At 43.3% G+C, this 11085-nt stretch overlaps 1 long non-coding RNA gene across 1 annotated transcript in view; it reads right to left on the bottom strand.

Annotated features, from left to right (window-relative positions):
- Positions 1-2088: 2088 nt before the first annotated feature.
- Positions 2089-11085, bottom strand: part of LOC103738083 — a 15885-nt gene continuing 6888 nt past the window's right edge. The window contains exons 4-6 of the long non-coding RNA XR_003850330.1: positions 6553-7542; positions 2995-3108; positions 2089-2647 (exon numbers count right to left, since the gene is read on the bottom strand). This is a non-coding gene — a long non-coding RNA (uncharacterized LOC103738083). The remainder of the gene's footprint in view (positions 2648-2994; positions 3109-6552; positions 7543-11085) is intronic.

Genomic DNA, 11085 nt, shown 5'->3' with positions numbered 1-11085 from the left:
TCATTTAATATGTGGTAGATGCAGTTGACGAATGAGCTTCACAGCCTACTGATGAGTCATGAGCCTTCCTTCAGGGTGAAAAATAATGATCTTGAACAGTGGTTTCCAGAATGTGTTTCAGGCCCCTGAAGAATCACAAAAGGCAGTTCAGTAAGTCAAAGTGAGAGAATAGAACAGCTATTGGTATCGTTTGCTTTCTCTGCTCTAGAATATTTTATTGTAGCAGCAAGGTGCTGGGCACAGTACATACAGATGTATTAGAGGCTTGCTAGCTGATCTTTACTAATAAGATTGGTAAGTTTGGAGACTATAATTCAGAGTACCTTAACTAAGTGAGCTTAATAATTAGAAAGTCATTATACTGTGTCCTTAATGGTTTTCAATAAATACTATACTTCAAATCTCCATTTATTTTTTATTTTTTATTTTTTTAGTGTTTTTGAGACAGGATCTCCCTGTAGCTCCAGCTGTCCTGGAACTCACTATGGATTAAAGGCGTGTGCCACCACACCCGGCTGAATCTCCATTTTTTAACTTGGTCACCATGATGATTAATGTTGACCACCAATTGATTATATTGAGGGACACCTAAGAAATTAGTAAAGCACACTTCTCAGTGTGTTGATGAGGTCACTTCCAGAAACTGTTAACATGTGGGACACCAACTGAGGGGAAAAGACCCATCCTGAATGTGGATGGTGCCATTCAATTGGCTGGATGCTGTGCGAAGCTCCAGTCTTCCTGAGTGAGTGTCTACTGTGTCTGCCATCACTCATAACCATCAGACCCTAGCTCATCAGCCTTTGAATGTGGGTCATCACAGCCACTCCCCAGGGAGCATCTAGGTCTACAGTCTTGGACTAGGGCTGCATTATTGCCTCCCTTTTGTTCTGAGGCCACCGGCTTCTTGGACTGAGCAACTACTGAGTACTCTGGTTTTCTAGCCTGCAGATAGAATGTCCAGAAATTGGCAAAGTTAAAAATTTCTAGGGTTCTTCTAGTACTTAAAAACTTTATTTTTGTGTACTTGCTTACATTTCCTAAAAGCACATAAGCTTCTCGAATGCAGAGACATACTATCTATAGATCTCTCTCTCTCATTATCTATCGCTCTATCTCTCTATCTATCATCTATCTATCTATAATAAAGTATGTACATGTATACACTGTATTGGTTTTGGTCTAGAGAGTCCAGACTGGTCATTTGTAGCTTGAAACACATTCTGCAGCAGGTTTTTCAGATTCTGTGCTGGAAAGTGGTACTAGCCTGGCCTATGAAGAGAGGTGTTGGCTCCCAGTGCTGTTCCCATCATTGTTTGCTATAGGACGCTCCCTGGGCAAGGCAGTGCTCCTCTGTGGTCTCCACTTCCTTGTTAAGGTGACAGAATGCATTTGTTGTCTTTATATTCCTTTCAGCTCTCTAAGCTTTTATAAGTCTGTATTTGGAAACTCTTTAATCTTGTGTTTTTTGTTGTTTTTTGTTTTGTTTTGTTGTTTTTTGAGATAGGGTCTCCCTGTAGCCCCAAACGGGCCAGGAACTTAATATGCAGACCAGGATGGTTTTGATCTCACAGAGATCTGCCTGCCCCTGCCTCATGTCCAGCACAGGGAAACAGTGTGGGGAGAGCGATCAGAGCCGCCTTGCTCTCCCGTTATCATTGCCATTCATTCCTAAGAACTTGTATTGATTTATCTTTCAAACAAGAAGTTTTAATAACCAACTGCATATCTTTAACTTAACTAGCCAGACTGAAAAAGCCAAACAAAGAAACAAACCAAAAAGCCAAATACCAAGATAAACAAAAAAACATACTGAAAACACAGGTAAAGATGGATCTGTTGCCATTTCCTGGAAAGTAACTTAACATCTCTTACTCAATTGCTCATAGCCTGGAACAGTTACAAGCGTCTTAAAAGTCAAGTCCTGTAAGAATGATGTAGAAAAAGGGTGACTCAATTAGGACAAATATTATCATTTTAAAAGCCTATTTTATAACAGGCAAATATAATAAAATAGAAATTAGAGAAGCAGCATATACACAGTAATTTAGCATCATCTCAATTTTATTAAACACATACTGTGGTATATATTTCACACCTGGGTGGGGATTCCCAAATGTTAACAGAAACAAGATTGAGAAGGAAGCATGTGGTTTTCCTTTGCTTCTCAGTAAGCTCTTGTATTGTCTGACTTCTGTCAGCATCATCCAACCAGAAGTCCTTATGTATGAATGATGTTTTGTTTATGTTCCAGATGCTGGAGGGAGAGGTGAAAGTGCAATGAATCCTCAAGTTCCACGATTCTGAGAGTGACACACTTGTGAAGGTGTGCATGACCAGGTGTCTCCACCTTGATGAATGATGCTTTGAGTGGAGACAAGAAGTCCAGAGCTCAGGGAGACGAGGTCTTCTGTCCGGCGAACAGCAAGGCTTCTTTAAGGCCTGGTCTTCAGGGAGCAGAGAAGCCCAAAGTAGTCAGAGCCTAGTGTGCCGCTACAGGCACCCCACTGTGTCAGGCATCAGGGACCTGGACAGACGTTGGGCTCTTGCATCTGTGTGGTGGGGGCACAGAAAGCTTCTGCGTAGGGCGTGACAAGGCCGTGTGTCCCTCACAAAGATGGTTCTCATGACAGGCCAGGAACAGCTCCTGTCGGGGAGGCAGAGTGGACTCACGAGCCCATTAGGAAAAGCATGCTTTTCTTTATTACTTACCAGTTCCGTGATCTAAGTCTCTCCAGTGTAAAAAAAGTCAGTGATTTATTTGGTGTTTCTAGTGCTTAAAAATAAAAGCTTTATTTGTGTCTATTTGTTTACCTTTTCTAAAAGCATGGAAGTGTCTTAAACACCAAGCCCCAGTTTTACTCCCCTCTTAATTCCTGACACATTGCCCCACATCATACGGGTCCCAGCAGCTTAGAATGTCACATGCTGATGTGTGTCTGGGTGTGATTTGTTCTCAGTGTGAGAATTCCTTGTTCTTCCTTGTGAACTCACCTGCTGAGGATTGAACTCTGAAGGTGACAGAGAGCCAGCAAGGGCCGATTCAGCAGTCTGTCTTTTGCATTTCAGAAAGTTCACTCAGATGTGATGAAAGAGGTCTGGCAGGGGCTGGAAAGAATGCAGGGAGACAGAGAGACACATGGACTTGTTAGAGAACCCCTTGGGAGGCTACAACCTAGGAGAGGGCCCACCTGGAGAAGCATAGACATGACCATGGGGTCAGAACTCTCCTTTTGCATGGAACCATCTGTGCTGGGCTCAGGACACTGGAAGATGAGAAAGTGTCAGACTCCGCCTATTTATAGTGGGGGTGGGGTAGGGAAACGAGGCACAAAGAGACAAAGTGACTCATGGGCCAAGGATTTCTGACTTCAGGGCCTCCTCTCAGTTAATGTGAAAACCAGACTCCACTTAGGGAGTCATGGAATGGCGGGGGTGGGGGGGGGGGGGGGGGGCTTTGGGGGGGAGCTGGGGTGAGGGGGGCAAGGCCCACCTGGAGAAGCATAGACATGACCATGGGGTCAGAACTCTCCTTTTGCATGGAACCATCTGTGCTGGGCTCAGGACACTGGAAGATGAGAAAGTGTCAGACTCCGCCTATTTATAGTGGGGGTGGGGTAGGGAAACGAGGCACAAAGAGACAAAGTGACTCATAGGCCAAGGATTTCTGACTTCAGGGCCTCCTCTCAGTTAATGTGAAAACCAGACTCCACTTAGGGAGTCATGGAATGGCGGGGATGGGGTGGGGGTACTTTGGAGGTGAGCTGGGATGAGGGGTCAAGCCTCCTTTGCTCAGCCCTGACAAATGCTCTGATATCTCAGTTTTGACCCTCCCATACTCTAAGAAGGGCTAAAATGAGCTGTAGAGCTTGTGTAATGAAACAGAACAATCGAACAGAAGAAAGCCAAACTTGAATCAGTCAGATGATAATCCACGCCCAGAGCATGCAAGCCCAGGTAAAAATAGATCAGAGAAACTTTCCCAACAGACACGGCTCAGAGATCCTTGCGTGAAAGATGGGAACGATGAAGATGAGAGGGGTTGGTGAGGGTCACAACCAGGAGACAGCAAACTAGCCACTGCCAGCAGAGGCCTGGGACTTGGATGTCATCATCCCATTCTGAGCTGTCTTTGAACACGCTCGGCTCTTGTGCACACACAGTGTTTTGGGTTTGTGAGGCTTTCCTTTGTGAATCAGTATGAACCAACAGCATTACCAGAACATCTGCCTTTGTGGCTTTAATGCAAAGGCACAGCCCGCAGAAACTACCAGCAATCTTTAATTTACAACTGAGGAAGACTAGAACCAGTGGTTGAGGCTGCAGACTTTATCAAGGGCCAAGGCAATGGAACCTCTACCCCAGACTCTTTCTACCCTGTAGGAGGCGGAACTGTAGACTTTTGTATGTTTACTAGTTTCTGTTCCCAAGCACGTATTCTCAAAGGGAAGGTATTAGAGAGCTAGGCAGTTTATTCCCAGTTTATTCCTTCAGCTGGACCTGACCTCTTGGCATACAGATAAATGACTTTCTAAGGAAGTCTTTCAAGTTCTTTGGAAGTTTGCTGCTGTGATGATGGGAACAAACACCATCACTCATGAAATAGCTTTACTAAATGTCCACCATGTAATGGGAATTCTGAAAGCCCTTTATGTCCCTTTCATCTTTCTTCATGTTCCTAATGGGAGGATATAGGTATCAACATGCCAGTCTTTTGTTTGTTACAATGGGAAATAAAGTTCAGGCAGGCTTAGGAACTTTCTCCAGGTCACAGAGTTCATGAGGGTCAGAGTTGAGATTTGACCCTGGTTGGATCCCACTATGTCTAACATCTCAGATGCCTGGTGATGTGGGTTCTACCAGGGACCACATGATCAGTCCCACAATCCAGATTCCTCTGGAGCCTGTCCTCTTTGGCCAAGTGCGGTCATAAGCTCTAGGTAACAGCTGAGGTTTATAAGCCACACTCAGAGGGTCAGGGAGGTGATCCAGGGTAGCAGGGCTAGACTATAAAAAGGCCCATTTCAGAGCATGGCTCATTCTTATTAAAGAACTAATCTCTTTAAAGAAGACGTATGTTTGGTTTACAGATGTAAGGGAACTCATTATGGAAAGGCACAGAAGGAATGGGTATAGGCTTCAGAAAAGGTACAGAGCATGGGTTTTCATTTTTAAGGAAGCTAGCTGGTGGAGATCTCTCCATATTGCATGTAAATGTGCTTGTTCTAACCAGAGTGATCCCTACACAGAGTGAGGCTGTCCTCCAGTGTCCCTGCTGGCATGCCATTTGTGTTGTTAAGTCCCTAGAAACAGGGGGCTCATTACCTGTCACACTATTCTAATTGTTAGAAAGGTCTAGGCTTCACATTGAACCAAGCACCTGCTCCCCAAATGTATCCATCTCTTGGCTGCAGATCTGTCCTTTGGTTTATAGCAACAGAGTCCACTTCCTCCTTGACCAGAAACCTCCTGGATGTTTGAAGACAACTTTTGGTTTTTATACTAGTGTCCTCTAATGTGCTGAGCAGAGTAGTAAGATTGCTCCATGTTATGAGGTGTCATTATAAAACAAACACAACCAACTCTATATATAGCATCTGTGGGCAACCAGGTTAAACCAGGCCAACCAGGTACACTTCCTGCAAGATTTTGCAGGACTTTTATAATGCTACTACAGAGCTTGAATTCAAAAGGGAAATACAGGACATGCTGTTCCCCAGACTTTTGACCTCCCCAACTTTGACCTCGAAACCCTGTTTTTCACCCAGTGTATTTGCTAATTTCTGTAGGTGCTATTAGAAATAATGCTTGGGAAATCCTCCCCATGCAAATCTAGATGCTTATTGTTTTTCCCGTGCTGGAAGGCCGTACTCCTTCACCACTCGTTTTGAAACACAAGTATCGGGATTTTTCTCACCATCTTGTCTTTTTCTCAACTTGGGCTATCAGATTCAAAAGTTGGCTGCCCAGTTATCCTTGAATGCCTCATAAACAAAATAAAAATGTTTGGTCCTAAGGGTATGCCATGTAATATTTGCAACATACTTATATGAAAAAGTATCTACTTTCATATGCAATTCAGATTAAACTGGGCAGTCTCCTTTTTACTTGAAAAACATGACTTCCTCCTGAATTATATAGACCAAGGCAGAGGCAATGAGAGCTTTGGAAGCCTCCTTCAACTTTGCTTTTCCCTGAGACATTTTTAAAGGGGAGAAAATTAAATTTTTATGGATCATTAGAGTCCATTCTGAGGTTGACAGATGCCAGATATCTTTCTGAGTCTACCAGCAAAATCCAGAAGGCCCTTTCCTATCCCTCACCCCTGTTTATATGTAAGTTTTGCTGGATGTTAATTTCAGAGTTCTAAATCCAAATACTATTTATAATTCCCTTTTCACTGTCTATTTCCCCATTTAGACTGAAACTAAGAAAGACAAGGACCAGCCAAGCTTTTTTGTGTCACTGCTGTGTCCCTGGCAGTCAGCACATGCTCAGACATATAAACCTGTCCGCATTTTTTTTAAATGAATGGATGAATAAATTACTCACAAGCTCACTTGGAAAGCTGAATAAAGCAGATCGGTTGGTACTCAGAGGAGAAGAGGTTGTCAACCGTTTTCCTCAGTTTGGGGTATGCCATCCACCCAGACTCCCTCAGACCTGTTCCTGTACATGCCGGTCACCTGCGCTGAAGGCGATTCTGTTGGAAGATGTGCTAAACAAGAACATCTAACTGCTATGACTAAAATAAAACATTTTGACCAAACAGAAGCTGTTTTTAAGAAGTTGAATTACTTCCCGGAGCCTTCAGTTTTTATTGAGGTGTGGAACTTGGCCCTTAAAACAGGCTGGACCATCTCCAGTGGGTGTGGTGTTGGAGCAAATCACACTAGGTCTTCCTATAAGAAATGTCTGGATTTGAGAGGGACAGGGTAGTGTGAGCAAGGACAGCCCAGAAGAGCCTGAACTCCCAGATGGGCAGGCTTGGAGTGGGTCCTGGGATCCCATCACTTCGCTGTGGAGAACTGGACAAGGAACATGAAAGTTTGAGGATTCTTCTCTAAGCCACGCTTGCTAGAGCTCTCCAACCTTATGGCTTGTCAACAGTGACAGCATTCTCATGACTGTCCCTGGAGCAGGCAGCTGCTTATCTGCAGCTTGGCACCTGTGACTTCAGCGCTAGGGAGTGCTAACCCTGACTGTCTACGTTAAATGCAGCTGAAAGCAGACCTACAGAGAGAAGAGCCCTGGGTTTTAGGAGGGCAGCACGGTACAATGGAACTGGTGGTGTTTTCTAAGGATGAGCATGAAAATTGGAATTCAAAATCCAGCTCTGTCCTATGCTTAGGCTAGTCTCTTAACCTCAGTCTTTGAATCTGTGAATTGGAACACTCATACTGACCTTAAGGCTGTTGTGAAGGTCAGACAGCGTGATAGATATAAAAGTCCTTTGTGAACTGCCAAGTGCTGGATCAGCCCAAGGGATCATTTCTGCTCAGGGTCCACTTGAGCACTGTGGTCTTCAGCAGCTTGATGGAGCTGGCATGTTTGCAAAAAAGAACACCCAACTAAGGAGAAAGAAACATGTTCCCCACATAGCCAGCAGCAAAAGGAAAACATTATGAAACTCCTCTTAATTAGGGGAGAAAACATATTCTAAGATCATTTTGGAAAACAAAATGTCAGCAATGGACTCCTTGAGATACCAACAAACCCCTGGGGACCATCTTTATGGCCATATTTTAGGCTCTGGATAAGTCTTTAGTTTACCCAAATGTTTCAGTGGTCTTCCTGGAATTTGTCACCAGCTTTATCCAAGGCCTGCCTGGCTTTGCTGGTAAACAGGAGCCAAAATGTACATAAGTGTAGCTCTAATTCATTGAAGAGAAAATAATGCAGGGTGTTGTGGCTGATAAATTGCCTGCTACTTCCTCCACTGTGAGATGCTACACCCACTGGAGGAAATTCGCAATGTGTAAATATGTGTTTACATGTTACCATGGCAAGGCAACAGGGAACACAGGCATCTTGCTGTGTGAAGCAAGGCTTTGTCATGTCTTCTTCATTGTCACACATCACAGAGCCATTGTTTCATGAATGTTCTACTTCTATGCCCAACACAGTGCCCACCAGGTCCTCACGTCATCTGATCCCCCACTGTTGCCCGTGTTTACTGCTCAGCATTGCCGACTGTGTGCTCAGAGTACTCCAGGCTCAGAGCTGCCAGAGGCTCTGCTTACAACTCTGAGCGGGCACAAGGCAATCTTTATGTAACCTGACATGCCCATCCTCCTCTCCTTGCCCAGGCCAAGAATAGTCAATGATCATGTTCTGGAAGAAACCCCACCTTGTCACTAGATGCTTTGAGCCAAGAGGAGGAGGAACAGTGCTGGAGGCACATGTGAGAGGCCAGTCAGCCAAACAAGAGGAAGCAACAAAGGTGGAGCGTTCCCCTCAAACCCATTGTTTCCCCAGTTCTTGCCTCCAGGACTGGCTTAGGCCTGGTGATACCCAGTGAGGAGTGTGCTCTCTACCCCTCAATGCTCTCTGTCTCTTTCTCTCTGATCTTACACATGTGACATATGTAATATATATGTCTAATACATGAATTACATCTGTGTCCTGAGAAGTAGAGCTTGCCAATGAATTTCTATATGCAAATATGCATTTTAAAGAAAACTCACATGTGCACAGTGATCTTTGGGAGAATGCCTTTATATGAGTAAACATACCTTTAGAGATATCTCAAAATAGGAATCTGATCTCTGTTGTAAATATGTCGGTGGTATAGAAGTGCTCTTGTGATAAAGAGCCAGATCCTAATGTAGCTTAAAACACCCCTCATAGTATGGCCCCCTTGCAGGGATGCCCTACACCCATGTGCCTGTCTTCTCTGTTTACCAGTTGCAGTGACCTTTGCTTGGTTTTTCCTGTGCAAGAGGCTTCCCTTTACCACAGGACACGGGCTAGCACATGGTCTTTCTCCAAGTGGCCTGCTTCCCCCCTTCCCTTCTCTAAGAATTATCTAGTTATCCTTCAACTCTCTGCTGAAACTTCATCTCTTTGGAGGGACCTTTATTGACCACTCAGAATCAGTCATGTTCTCTCGAAACACTCCATATGATGTCTATAGCCCTGTTGTAATTGCAAGCTTACAGATTTCTATGTATTCCATGCATAGCATATATATATATATAATATATTCATATATATCACTGGTAGCATTAGGAAGTGGGTGTGCATTTTAAAGAGTTATCTTTTCCAGTACATACAAATGTAGGTCAAAAATAAGCTGTTTGATTCACCCACCGATCTTTAGTATCTTGCAGTTCTTGGCACACACTAAGATCTCAACAGACATGTATTGAATCACTGGCATATGTACTCACATGGGGAAAGGGGCCAGCATATGAACCTGTGTGTACTTAGTAGTGTGACCATGATTACATGATGTGGTATGTTTACCTACTAGGAGGACATGAAAGTGTACCTAGGACCCTTTGTTTATGTGTAGTGAAGAGTATGTAAGACTCTACATAAGTGTACCTTTTCCTAAGGAAGTGCATGTAAAAAATGCAGGTGTGCATACATCCATATAAAAATGCATGCATGGACATCTTTCTTCACATGCCTATAGGCATCTTCCTTTTCTGATACTATAGCAGAACACTTGAAACACTTTATAAAAAGAAAAGAGGCTCATGACTCTGGAGCCTGGGAAATCTAAACTGTTGAGGCTTTTGTAATGCTTCAAGGTAGATGGACAAATAGGTGTGTACACATCAGATAAAACAGAAGGGACAGCCTGACTTTTTAAATACATGTTCTTGTGAAAATGAACCCATTCACTGGAGAAGAACATTATTCTTCCTTAATAACCTAAGCACCACTTAAAGGCCCCACCTCACAAGACCACCAAAATGGCAACAAAATTTCCATATGACTTTCAGAGAAGACAATGTTCAAACCACAGCAGCATCCATGTAAGAGTCTCTGTGTGTGCTTCCTTGGGTGTGTGCATGTGTGGGGGTGTATGTATATGTGTGACTCATGCTATTCTCTGCAACTGGGCAGGTCTCCCTTCAGATTTCTAAGTAAGAACATTTATGTAGATTAGACGAATTGATTCATATAGTCCTTAGTGTGGTATGACTTAGCCCAAGGCAGACTTGTGAAGGAAGGAGCCCCGGATAAGAAGCCTGGAATTGAAGCAAAATTCCTTTCGTTTCCTGAGCTGCCATGGCCCTCCAGCCACATACAGAAAGTTGGAGACTGGGTGACAGTGATGCTCTTGATGGCTATAACTGCTTAGATGTCAAGCTGCGATTAATCATATTTTTATTAAACACCTCGTGGCTGGAGATACTTTATTATCATCTTTTATAGTTGTACTTTGTCATTATCAGTTGTTTCCATCTGTGTTGTTTTATTAGAGAACACAAAAAAATTATGACTGTTTCTTTGACGAATGATTACTTGTGTAAAAACATGCAATCATGAAGTACGGAGTACACACATTCCAACATTTTGTGCACACAACTGTGGTCCTGGGAGCATCTGTCCCGTAATCCTCTGGGGAACCTGAGGCAAAATACAGTTTTCTGGTCTCCAATTGCAATACTATTAGATAGGAATTTCAGAGCCGGGACAAGGGTATATATTCTCTCAGGAAATTCTTTTTCTTTCAAAATCATTTTTTGTGTTCTGGAAAGTTTGGGATCCATTGTAACAAAATAAAACGCCTTCAGGAAACTCTTAACTGATACCACTACTCCCCCACCCCATGCTATAGGAATGTTTTTAGGGCTGGCAACCTGATGCTATAAGGCAGATTTTCTACTCTTGCAGGCTGAGGATGCTGAGTGAAGATTTGGGCTTAGAGAGCAACACTGTGGGCAATGAAACAAGAAACAAGGCCTGAAATTTGGTGAGCAGAACTGACATTGCAATACATATCAGAACAACTGTGAGTTTCTAGAAAAAAACACAAGCAGCAGGAAAAAAAAAAAAAAAAAAAAACAAACAAAAAAAAAAAAAAAAAAAAAAACCAAAACCCCCAACAAAAAACGCCACAGGCGTCTG

This window comes from Nannospalax galili, unplaced genomic scaffold (assembly GCF_000622305.1).
Source record: "Nannospalax galili isolate Female #2095 unplaced genomic scaffold, S.galili_v1.0 scaffold19, whole genome shotgun sequence".
NCBI lineage: Eukaryota > Metazoa > Chordata > Mammalia > Rodentia > Spalacidae > Nannospalax > Nannospalax galili.
The sequence above is the reverse complement of the archived record's forward strand: the minus strand, read 5'-3'. Positions and strand labels throughout refer to the sequence as shown.